Here is a 12,147-nt window from a genome sequence, read left to right as displayed (position 1 = left end):
AACATATATGTACACACAGACAGAACGTGACTACTGAGATGGAATCTTACCTGCATTCCAATATCTGTTGTGTAATTACTATATTGGTTTATGATACATTCGGCTTTCTTTCTGAAAATTTTGTCTGCGTCTGTGCTCCACCAGTTGTTCCTATTACCATTTTTATCAAAATGTCGACCTATCATATTAAAAAATGCAGAAAATTAAATTTTCATTTAACATAACCTTGGAAAGAGCTTAGTTTAAACACGAAAAGCACGTTATACCGGGTGATCAAAAAGTCAGTATAAATTTGAAAACTTAATAAATCACGGAATAAGATAGAGAGGTAAAAATTGACACACATACTTAGAATGACATGGGGTTTTATTAGAGCCAAAAAAAAGTTTAAAAAATGTACTATTATCGGGCCTTTTTTCTTCGAGGAAATGCGTGATTCTGGTTTTGTAACTGCTACCGTGACGGGTGAGAGGTACGCCGATATGTTACAGAATCGCATCGTCCCCAGCCTGGCTGATAAACACCTGCTGGAACGTAAGATTTTTATGCAGGATGGCGCTCCACCCCATATTGCTAGACGCGTGAAAGATCTCTTGCGCGCGTCGTTTGGTGATGATCGTGTGCTCAGGCGCCACTTTCGTCATGCTTGGCCTCCCAGGTCCCCAGACCTCAGTCTGTGCGATTATTGGCTTTGGGGTTACCTGAAGTCGCAAGTGTATCGTGATCGACCGATATCTCTAGGGATGCTGAAAGACAACATCCGACGCCAATGCCTCACCATAACTCCGGACATGCTTTACAGTGCTGTTCACACACAACATTATTCCTCGACTACAGCTATTGTTGAGGAATGATGGTGAACATATTAAGCATTTCCTGTAAAGAACATCATCTTTGCTTGGTCTTAATTTGTTATTCTAATTATTGCTTTTCTGATCAGATTATTGCTTGTCTAATTATTGCTTTTCTAATAAAACCCCATGTCATTCTAAGTACGTGTGTCAATTTTTATCTCTGTATCTACATTATTCCGTGATTTATTAAGTTTTCAAATTTATACTGACTTTTTGATCACCAAGGCTCATGACACGTTTTTAATTTATCAATTAAATCTTCATTTATTTAAACTAGATTTTATTGGACATACATTAGTACCAACCGTTTATATCTACAGGGTGAATGTGGGCAAAACATTAGGGGGGACAGCAGCTTACAAGCAATATTAATCATAGAATGTATTGTCGGAACACAATCAGGGAGAAGTTAAGGGTAGTTTTCTTCTGTCACATTTAAAGAATCAACACAAGAATGAGAGGAGATGCTTCAGAAAACATTTTAATTAGCAGGGATATAACTGATGTACATGCTCAAAGAAATTCCTCAAAAGCACCCGTTTTAAAATTTATTAATTAAATCTTTATTTGCAAATTCTGTCACATTTAAAGAATCAACACAAGAATGAGAGGAAATACATCGGAAAACATTTTAATTAGCAGGGATATAACTGATGTACGTGCTCAAAGAAATTCCTCAAAAGTACCCGTTTTAAAATTTATTAATTAAATTTTTATTTACAAATGCAGGCTTCGCACTTGCGGGATACTGACTGACCCATATTTGGAAAGACACCAGGTATTTACAGAATATCGCGAGGAACAATGACGATCCTGACGATTAGATCCATATTGGTTTCAACGGAGCACTCGTAGATTAGCCTTTTCATAAGACCCCCACAGGAAAAAGGTCCAAACACGAGAGATCCGATGATCTTACTCCGCAAGCTATGGGACTAGCCGCACCAATCCATCGCCTAGGAAACTTCGTGGTTCGTACAACGAAGTCATCCTCTCAGCAATGCACGGTAGCGGCTCGCTGTTTGCGTTCCGAGCATACATTTTCTGACGAATATTGCGCGTATAGCTGTCTTCTATCAGCCCCTGAAGTTTTGCCCACTTGTTCAGTTTCACCCTGTATAGAAACATTTATTTACTATGCTTAAGATAATTCTTATTATGCAAGAGACAATGCTTAAGATCATCTATTTAACATGTATTTAAACATTATTTATTACCTAAATTTGCTCGCATATTCATTATTTTAGTCTCTATTTTCACAAATTTACATTATTAAGATGTCATTTATATTATTAAAGAAAATAAGAAAGCAAAATATATTTTATGACTTACTTTTTTCTGGTCATTAACTACTAAAGAGTTTTCGCCAGTAGATCGCATTAAAGAGCACTAGGCAAATATATTTCCAAACAAATGGTACTAGGCAAGTACCAACACCCGTGGGCGAAGAAAATTCAGCTGCGCAAAATATCTTAAATAATAAGTTAATATATACTAATTGACAAAATATCTCATGACTAGTTAAAGCCGGTCATGGCGCTCACAGAACTAAATTCTGTTACGACATTAAGTCTCTTTTTCTGATCTCCTAATCCTTAGTTCCCTTCTGGCAGTCATCCTTTTACATGAATTATTTCATATTCTTCGATGCGCTAGTTCAATATTTAAATTCATACCAGAGAAGCAGTTGTGAAGAGGTTTCACTACCTGGTTTCAGAATGATTTGCTTTAGCAAGTCTATTTATCTTGCCTCTCTTTATTTATTTATTTTTTGGAGGTTTAGAAAACTTCCTTGCTGATATCTTTTTAATACTCTTTACTGACTCTCTTTACCGCAATTTGGGAAGATGTTTCGCTGATATCTTTTCAACACACTTTATTGCTAAACGAAAAATTCCTATCAACTGAAAATTTGTCTTACAGATAATTTTTTCATGTTGATAATGACTTCTTTCTACTCTACCTAAACTGCCGCATTCCTGTCATGCTGAAGCTCCAAGTATCCACTTTATAATGCATTTTCTCTTTTCTTACCGCGTGTCTTCATGGTGTAATTTGAAAACACATCAAGCTAGCAATCGGAAGGTCCGGCATTCAAGTCTCGTTAAGAGAAATGACGATAAACCTAAAAACTTTACATATGTACTGGAATTAAAACATGGTGGACGATAATTCGCCACCACCAGGATTTAGGGTCTGGTTTCCTGCCTCCCCCATGGCCCTTAAAGTCGGGGAGAATGTAATTCATTTTCTCCCTTCTTATGATGTGCCTTGGTAGTGTAATTGGAAAGCATGCCGGGCTGGCTGTTGAAAGATCCTGATCTCGAGACTCTGCACATTGCACTGATTGAAACCTTAAACACTGAACATTTTTCATGTTTTCTCTTTCGACAAACCTTATAACTTCACAGTTGCGCTGGAATTAAAAAGAAGTGGACGATCGTCACCATCAGGAATTTAGCTATTGGATCTCTGCGTCTGTGGCCTTTTAATTGGGGTAGAATGTATGGCATTTTCTCCCTCCTTACCAAGTGTCTTTGCAGAGAATTGAAAAGCATATCCCGCCAGCAGTCAAAATCAATGCCCAACACTGCACATTTTTTCATCCATTTGTTTTTTCCAGTTTCCTGCTTTGAGGAACATAATGACGCAGGAACTTTTCCATATTTCAACTTATTTTAAATAAATTATTTATTTAATTTTTAATAAATTAAATAAAATTTTTAATAATTTAAGGAGCCTGAAGTTTTCGTATTGACGATAGCACGTGATTATTAAATCCACAAACTTGTATTTTTGTACTGTGGCCAAATTTCCTTTGCTTTCTTGCTGTTTAGTTTGGCTTATTTGACCATTTATCGTTATTTAATATCTTTATTTTTTGGTTTAATTCAGCTTTATGGCTGTATATAATATTAATACAAAAAAAAAAAAAAAAAAAAAAAAATCTGAAATGTTTCAGATTTTAAATTACGTCCAAAGGGGCGTTTTTTAACATTTTGTGTGTTACCTTTCTTTATTAAATATCATGTTCCTCGCACTTAAAACATAAGATCCAGTGCAACAGCAATATCGCAAAATAGTTTTAAAACGAGCATATCTTTAGAATTTCCGATACAGAGACTCACGCGCTGGAGATAAAAATGTTTTTTCTGCACAACGTTGCCATTGCTCGCTTTGAAATCCTTGAGTTTGTTAATCAAAAATTCGTCAAAGTTTTAAAAAATAGGAAATCGATCATAAAACAAATTTCAAATTTCAAATTTGGTCTTCCACATGCTCATATTAGTTGGAGGATTACGTTATTCAAAATTCGATGACTCTATGTACCGTTGTTTTATCACAATACGAGAAATATACATACATTTATGCAGATTTTTCATTATTTAATTTCTTCAAATATAATGCAGGACTCTAACATTTTGTGGCAACAGTTTGAAAAGTGAACCGACATTTATGAGTCCGACGCAAAATGCCGAAACGAAACTAATAGTCCTTCGGGATTCAAATCCCTTTGGACTAATAAAAAATGTCAGGTAGAATGTATATTTTTTTATTATACTCTTTTTAAACCATTTAAAAATGGGAGTTTTCTAGCATAGCAGAATACTCTGCGTATGATAACCCTGGTATGATACACTATTGAATTATTAGACAATTATTTCGTCTCAGAAGATGCATGCATATCTTAGCGTAATCTCTTGCTCATTGGAGATTACTGCTCTTGATAACTGTGCTATAAATAAATAAATTTTGAATTCCCTATTAAAACACTGTTAATAAACATTGTATTTAAAGGTACATGTATGAAAGAAAACTGCTAACAACAACCAGGAGCAGCAATCGTTTATCCTCACGTGGATAAATCATGGCGTAACAGAATGAAGCAATTAGTAGGTGTTTTCCTTTACTTTTTATCTCATTTAGATGGTAAGAAGTAGCTTTGTGTCTCGTTCAAATAGTAACAAACAATTAGTTTTGGTCTCTTTAAATAGTAATAACCAATTATTTTTTACTTCATTTAAATAGTAACAAGCAAGTTACTTTTAAATAACATGCAAGCAACAGTAAATAACCTTTAATTTTTGTACAGTTTAAATAGTAACAAGCAAATTAACTGTAATAAATAATGAAAGGATTGACACTCATTGTTGCTCCATATTGTAATTCTGATGCACTTTCGAAATGGTCTAATTGTATTCTCTGATTAAAACTGAATGGTCTAATAAATGTCTAATAAAATTGAAATGGTGTAATTGTATTGTATCTAATTGTGTTGCAGTTTCACTTTATTCTAGACAAAAAACTACAACTAATTTTGAACTGTTTTAGTTACAATATATATATGGCACATAAATAAAAAAAAACATTGCGTTTATTATCCTGTCATATAAAGGATATAAAACAGGTTTTTCAAACTGTGGGTCGCGACCCCTAAGGGAGTGGCGGGACCTGCAGCAGAGGGTCGCCAAAACTTTTAATAGTTTTGATATTTCTTTTAACTTATTATAATAATTTTACAGTTACCAAAAATGCATCTGAAAATAGATAAAGATAAGACATTACAAACAAAGAAAAAAAAAACGAAAAACGTTTCGACACGTTCTTTTTATAATATAAACATTCATTTTCCTTGCTTTGCACGTGACGTTGTCATTTCGTCTGTTACTTATTTAAAATTTTCACAATGTTCTGTTTTAAAATTAGAAATTAATGACCTAAAACTTCAATAGTATATTACAGTACAAGTGAAAAAATTGACAGTTTCACTTACGCTTGTGTTGGATTTGAAAAATTTTTATAAATATTATGGGGTCATGGGGGTCGCGAAAAAATGTCAGTGATATAAAGGGGTCAGGACTGAAAAAAGTTTAAGAAACCCTTAATATAAAATACAATATGGCATATTATTTTCATGATATGTAAATAAAAATAATATGTTAGTATCTTTGTTATTTTTTATGCATTTTCGGTTTGACCTCATTGTATCTGGGCAACTGTTGCACTTTGTATACTAAAAAATACAATTAATTTTGGAACTATTTTAGTGATACAACAATAAAAATTTAGTATAATGTTTTTATTCATGTACCATATAAATAAAAATATCACTTTCATTATCGTGACATATAAATGACATAAAATATAGCATGATATGATAATAAGAAACGTTTATTATCATGAAGTATAAGTGATGTATAAAATGTAGCTACACGATAATAAAAAACGTTTATTTTCATGACATATTATTAACAAATCATTTGTTAGTACACTTGTTATTTTTTATACGTTTTCGATTTGAACTCCTTGTACTTGGAAACGTGTTGCAAGTTAATTTTATACTAGACCACAAATTTTGAATCTATTTTAGTTTTAAAATGATAGAAAATTTCGAAGTCAGTACTAATTTTTAAGATAACCGAAATGTACAAAGCCCCTGCTTGCTATCAGTTTATTTTATGTAACGTTAATATAAATCTTTATTTTTCTCCAGCACCCTCTTTCAGTGACTAAATTATTTGATAACTCAGTTGATGTAAAGTGTAAAATCTGCTGTAGAAGAGTAAACTTTACCATTACTATCGAATCCATGAGTAATTTCATGGCCAATGAAATATCCAATGCCTCCAAAATTAAGATAGCTGGAAAGGAAATCGAAATACTTTTTAGTTTGAGAAAATACAGGTTTTCGTAACATTTAAGATTAAAATGAAGGAAGTCATAGTTTAAATAAGTATCTTCCAGCTTAATTTAAGTTTACAAAAATGTGTAAGATTTATTTATAACTTACTATGGTCGATCCTTGCTGAAATTGGGAAGCTGTATAGCTCCTGCAGGGAATGCTGAAAAAAGAAATGTTAACTGAAATTCTTTTTTATTTAGATTTGTCAAATGCTAATACGAGAAGGGATCATGGCATGGTACCAGAAAATGTTAAATCTCTTTGCAGCATGGGAAGTTATGGCAGAAGATTATTGTACACGAATACTTAATTAGTGAATGTTCTTGTTTTAAATTGGAGAGTAATTAGATGGATGACAATGCATTTCCATACAAAGTACAGTGAAAAGTCGTTAATTCGGACACCCATAATCCGGAATGATCTATAATCCGGACCTCTAAGCTAAAAACTTTCTGCGCATGCGCCGCGTCGGCACATGCGCACAGGCGTTTTACGCGTGCGCGTAAGACCTTGACTACTGCGCATATGCGTGTGCGCAAGTGCAGAATACGTTTTCGCCTGCGCGTGTAATGTATAACGGATGGTGTAAGCTAAAATTATCTAATTATCTATTTCAGTTAATGTTAATGATTGCGTTGTTCCTTAATCTTCGAATTGGATCCCGCTTATTATTTTTTGCAGACTGTAAGAGCAATTTTATAAAAGTAAACTTGAACTTTCGATTATGTCAAATAGAACTTCCGATGCTGGAACTTCCAAAGGATCTACAAAACGAAAGTATGTTTCGATGTCCAACAAACAAAAAGTGGAATTGCTGCAAAAAATGGATAAAGACATGAAGAATGTGACAGAGAGGTTAGTGAAAACGAAAAAATTTCGATTGACAAGTTAGTCGGTATTCTCGGCACAGCAATTAACGGGACTTGAACAGCGGAACTTTGTAACTGAACAAGAAATTGTCTTTTTATAGAATTAAAGAGAAAGTATTATCACATAAAATGAAGCAACTTAAACAACTTACATTGAGAGAAATGTTTAATAAAGTAAACAAATAAATATTAAGCTTTTTTTTTTTTTTTTCTTTCTTTTTTCTTTTTTTTTTTTTTTCTTTTTTTCTTTTTCTTTTCTTTTTTTTTTTTTTTTTGTAAATTTTGATACCCTTTAGATCATAATTGTTCTTTATTTCATAAATTACGGTTTCATATTTTTAATTTTAGAATTTCTGCATTTCTGCATGCCATCTTACGAGATTTAAACTGATGATCTATAATCCGGGAAAATGGATAATCCGGAATCGCCGAAGTCCCGACGAGTCCGGATTAACGACTTTTGGCTGTACAAATCTTTACCACCAACAATTCAAGATAAAACCGCTTGATTTTTTCTGCTTATTTTCTGGTCTATCATCCTACTGAAGATCAGGAACTTAAGACTACATTGGAAGAAGAATGGAAAAGATTCTGCTTCTTCTGAACAATTCTGTGGTAAGCAAGTAAAATCAATATAAAGCCCTGGAGTTTGAGCAGCCCATACTACCAACTAATGTTCTAAGGTCTGTTGTCATTCTTACAGAAGATTGCACTTTAGTGATTACTTACGGAGGCTAAATTACTCTTGTGATTTTGACTTTAACAAAACCACCATAAGTTTTCTGCTGGATATTTGTGAAGTTTCGTTCTCTTGAACAATGTCTACCGCTATATACTCAACAAAATCTGCCACTTGATTAGCAAATTTTAAGCAATGTATTTCAATCACAATTTTACTATTCTGCAAGTTAAAATTTTTTTAAATCATTCCTATTTGGAATTACTGTAATACTAATATTCTTCATATTATTCTAATGTTTAGCTTAATTGTTCAAAAATCACATCCGAAACATTGGTTTCTAAAAGGAACATTAATTCAAAATTAACATATATTTCATAGCTAAAGATATATATTTTATGTGATTTGTAGCAAATTAGAAAAGATCACAATGTAAAATTTGAGATTTGTTCAATACGAAATGTATTAATTTTTTTTCCTAACATCTCTAAATGATGGATAACAAAATGAGCTATTTCCGTTTGAACGAAAACGTGTCATCCATAAATTCGACGTCAGAATCCTTATTTTCATTAAAAAAAAAAAAACTTATTTTAAAAAAGAACTTACTGAGATACAAAGTTACTATATTTACTCCAGCTTGGGGGGGGGGGTGGACTATGCTCCCAATCTTATTCGATACTGACGTTTTGAGGATTTTTCTGTCTTCCGAACGAGATCACGAAATTTTCTGTTTGCTGAATTAGTAACTCTTACTGCTATTGATAATTAGAAGTGGCAATATTTTAAAATTTCCAATTATAGACTAATAAATTTATAATAATGATACCAATACAATACTTTCACATATTCTGTTTTCTGTTTCTAATTATGGGGTTAATAAATTTATAATAGTAAAACGTAGCAAATGAAAACTCACATATGCTGTTTTCTGTCTTCATATAAAAGGCATTTACAATAGTCGCACGCTCTGCAAATTTGTTCCACCTGTAAATAAATATTTACCAACACTAAATGAAAGTTTTAACGACACTCTTCTGTCATGAAAACATTTACATTTAATTTATTGAATCGTACGCGCGCTTGAATGACAGATGTAAAAGATGTATATTGGTATCTTTTCGCTTAAGTTTCAGAACACTTTGAACACAGATATAGAATATTACATACTTCCTACACAAGTTTAATGTACATTAATCGGTATTTGTATTTCATTGCTTTAGTTCAGTTTTGGAATCATTAATTCTTAAAATTTCAGTAGGATACCATAATTTATTTTTACCATTTTTTGAATTCTTAAAATAGGCAGATGTTATATATATAATTTTAATCTTAATTGTTATAAGTTTTAACTCCAACATCCACTTCTGATGCTTTTTTTTTTTTTTTTTTTTTTTTTGCAATCATATAATTACTGCTATATGTTCGCTTAGTAAAATATAGCTAATCAGTAAATCTGTATTGTTTATCCTCGTGCAATTAAGCTATTACGCTTCAGCTACGCAATAAATTTCATATCTCAGAAAAGTATTTTATTTCTCTTATAATTAAAACAATTTAATAGGAACTTGCAATTATCTGTAAAGAAATACTTCCATGATCGTTGCCTTTATCACATCTGTAATGCTCACTGTGGAGTCAGAATAAGACAAAATAAAATTATTAAGCTCTGTCAGAGTTATTTATAGTATTAGGTAGATGAGAGTGTCTTAAATATTTGGAAATATCCATATTATATAATGCACGCAAAACGATTTGATGAAATAATGATTTAAATAAGTTAATTTTCTTGTTTGATCAATTAAATAACACAAGCAATATTCCAAGTTATTTACAGTGAAAATAGTGTATGTCTGCAAATGAATAATATTTATATTGCTTAGAATTAAGAAAACATTGTAAATGTTTAAATTTAATTAGGTATATTTTTTTCAGAATAAACAGATAATTCTTTCCATATAGTAAACGATTAAAATTAGCAGTAAGACATTGTATCATTGGTAATTGCAATTTTTATGCATAATACTTTAGATTTTAATTTTCTTTATTTTTGTTAGTAAATTTTAGGAAAACCACATTAATAGGAATAAAATAAGTAATTACTAATAGTTAAAATTGTACGTACTCTCCTCTTTTATTAGGTTTCCTAAGACGAGAGAAGGCTTCGTCAGTTACCCACCTGTTTACGTTCCGCATGTTGTCGAAATAACTTTCATTGCCTATAGTTAACTGAAAAACAAATTAAATTGTAATGGTATAATTTCTTAAAAATCTCTTGATTTTGTAGATGGTACCGGCAAAATATCAAACACGAAATTCTGTAGAATACCTAGGCCTTTTATAGAACGCCTGGCGATTTTAAGCAAAGCATGAAATATGAGAATTATATACTAAAACCTAAGCATTATATATAACGCCTAGGCGTTCTGTAGCATGGCAAATGCTCTTTAGGCAAAGTATAAAAAAAAGGTTATTACAAAGGTATTACTCAAAACATGTTCATTCTTTTAAAATACAGATGTTGTTTTGAAAAAATAATGAAAGAGTGCCATTAAAAATTGTTATTTAAAATACATAAAGAAAAAAAAATTATACAAGAAACCAAATCTGAAAGGTTTCAGATTTTAAATTATGTCCAAAGGGGCGTTTTTTTAACATTTTGTGTGCTACTTTTATTTATTAAATATCATGTTCCTCGAACTTAAACCATAAAATTCAGGGCCCACCAGCGGCCGAGCGGTAAAGTCGCTGAACACTGGTAGTTCGGTCCGAGGTTCGGCTCCCGCGAACGGGCTGGCTGCATGGGCGTTTTCGTGGTTTTCCCCATATGTAACGTGTATAAGAGCCTGTTTCCCTTAGAAAGTCCTCCACGAAAGGCATCCCTCCCCTTAGGCAGATAGCCCTAGTGTGCTTTGCCATAATTAAATACACCACACCACCATAAAATTCAGTTCAAGAGCAATATCGCAAAATGATTTTAAATTGAGCATATCTTTAAAATTTCCGTCACACAGTCTCACGCTGAGACAAAAAAAATTTTCTGTACAATGTTGCCACTGCTTTGAGTTTGTTAACCAAAAATTCGTTAAAGTTTTACAAAATACGAAACTGATAATAAAACAAATTCCAAATTTCAAATTTGGGCTTCCAGATGCCCACATTTGCGGACATTCAAAATTTGATGGCTCCATGTACCGTTGTTTTATCATAATGCAAGAAACATACATACATTTATGCAGATTCTTCGTTATTCAATTGCATCAGTTTGAAAAGTGAAACGGACTTACAGAATGATTCGATGCAAAATCGCCAAAACGAAAACAATAGTCCCTCAAGGACAAACCCCCTTGGACTAAAAATAAAAGTTGTACTAAACAAAATGTATACCTTTCTTATCAAACAAAACAAAATTTGATGGCTCTAGGTACCGTTGTTTTATCACAATGCAAGAAACATACATACATTTATGCAGATTCTTCGTTATTCAATTTCTTCAAATATAATACAGAACTGTAATATTTGGTTGCATCAGTTTGAAAAGTGAAACGGACTTTCAGAATGATTCGATGCAAAATCGCAAAACGAAATAAATAGTCCCTCAAGGACAAACCCCCTTGGACTAAAAATGAAAATTGTACTAAACAAAATGTATACCTTTCTTATTAAAGAAAACAAATTTTCATATAAAAATAAGAAATTAAAATTAACCTATTTGTTGCAACATGATAGGCCTGAATGACATTTTGAATTCACTTTATTACTTTTTTCGCACAAAATATTTCATATTTCGGCACTTTGTTTTGTCCTTATGCTTGACGAATCCTTGGCCACTTCCATTGGACTTAGCAATTGGCCAGAGAGGAATTTCGTGGTCAGGAATATCTTCATTTCTAAGCAAGTTTTCAGAACATAAAATGAACTGCGATCCCGTATGAAGTTGATTTAAAATTCTTACAGAAGTTCGAAGTCGGTAGAAACTATTCTGTGTCACACTCACTACAACTGTACTTGTCCTAGGTACTGTATATAAAAGGAGATGTATTTCAAATTTTACCGGTTTGT

General features: G+C 32.3%; 1 pseudogene across 1 annotated transcript in view; it reads right to left on the bottom strand.

The window, feature by feature from the left end:
• LOC118203735 (neprilysin-2-like) overlaps positions 1-12,147 on the bottom strand; it is a 123,140-nt pseudogene that overhangs the window by 15,529 nt on the left and 95,464 nt on the right. Inside the window, exons 16-20 of the transcript XR_015043802.1 lie at positions 10,211-10,314; positions 9,005-9,072; positions 6,646-6,697; positions 6,429-6,496; positions 51-178 (exon numbers count right to left, since the gene is read on the bottom strand). The product of XR_015043802.1 is annotated as a neprilysin-2-like (transcript). The remainder of the gene's footprint in view (positions 1-50; positions 179-6,428; positions 6,497-6,645; positions 6,698-9,004; positions 9,073-10,210; positions 10,315-12,147) is intronic.

Source organism: Stegodyphus dumicola, chromosome 11, assembly GCF_044657685.1.
Source record: "Stegodyphus dumicola isolate Sdum_Otavi_A_Nest chromosome 11, ASM4465768v1".
Taxonomy (NCBI): Eukaryota; Metazoa; Arthropoda; class Arachnida; order Araneae; family Eresidae; genus Stegodyphus; species Stegodyphus dumicola.
This window is presented reverse-complemented; position numbering and strand designations above follow the sequence as displayed.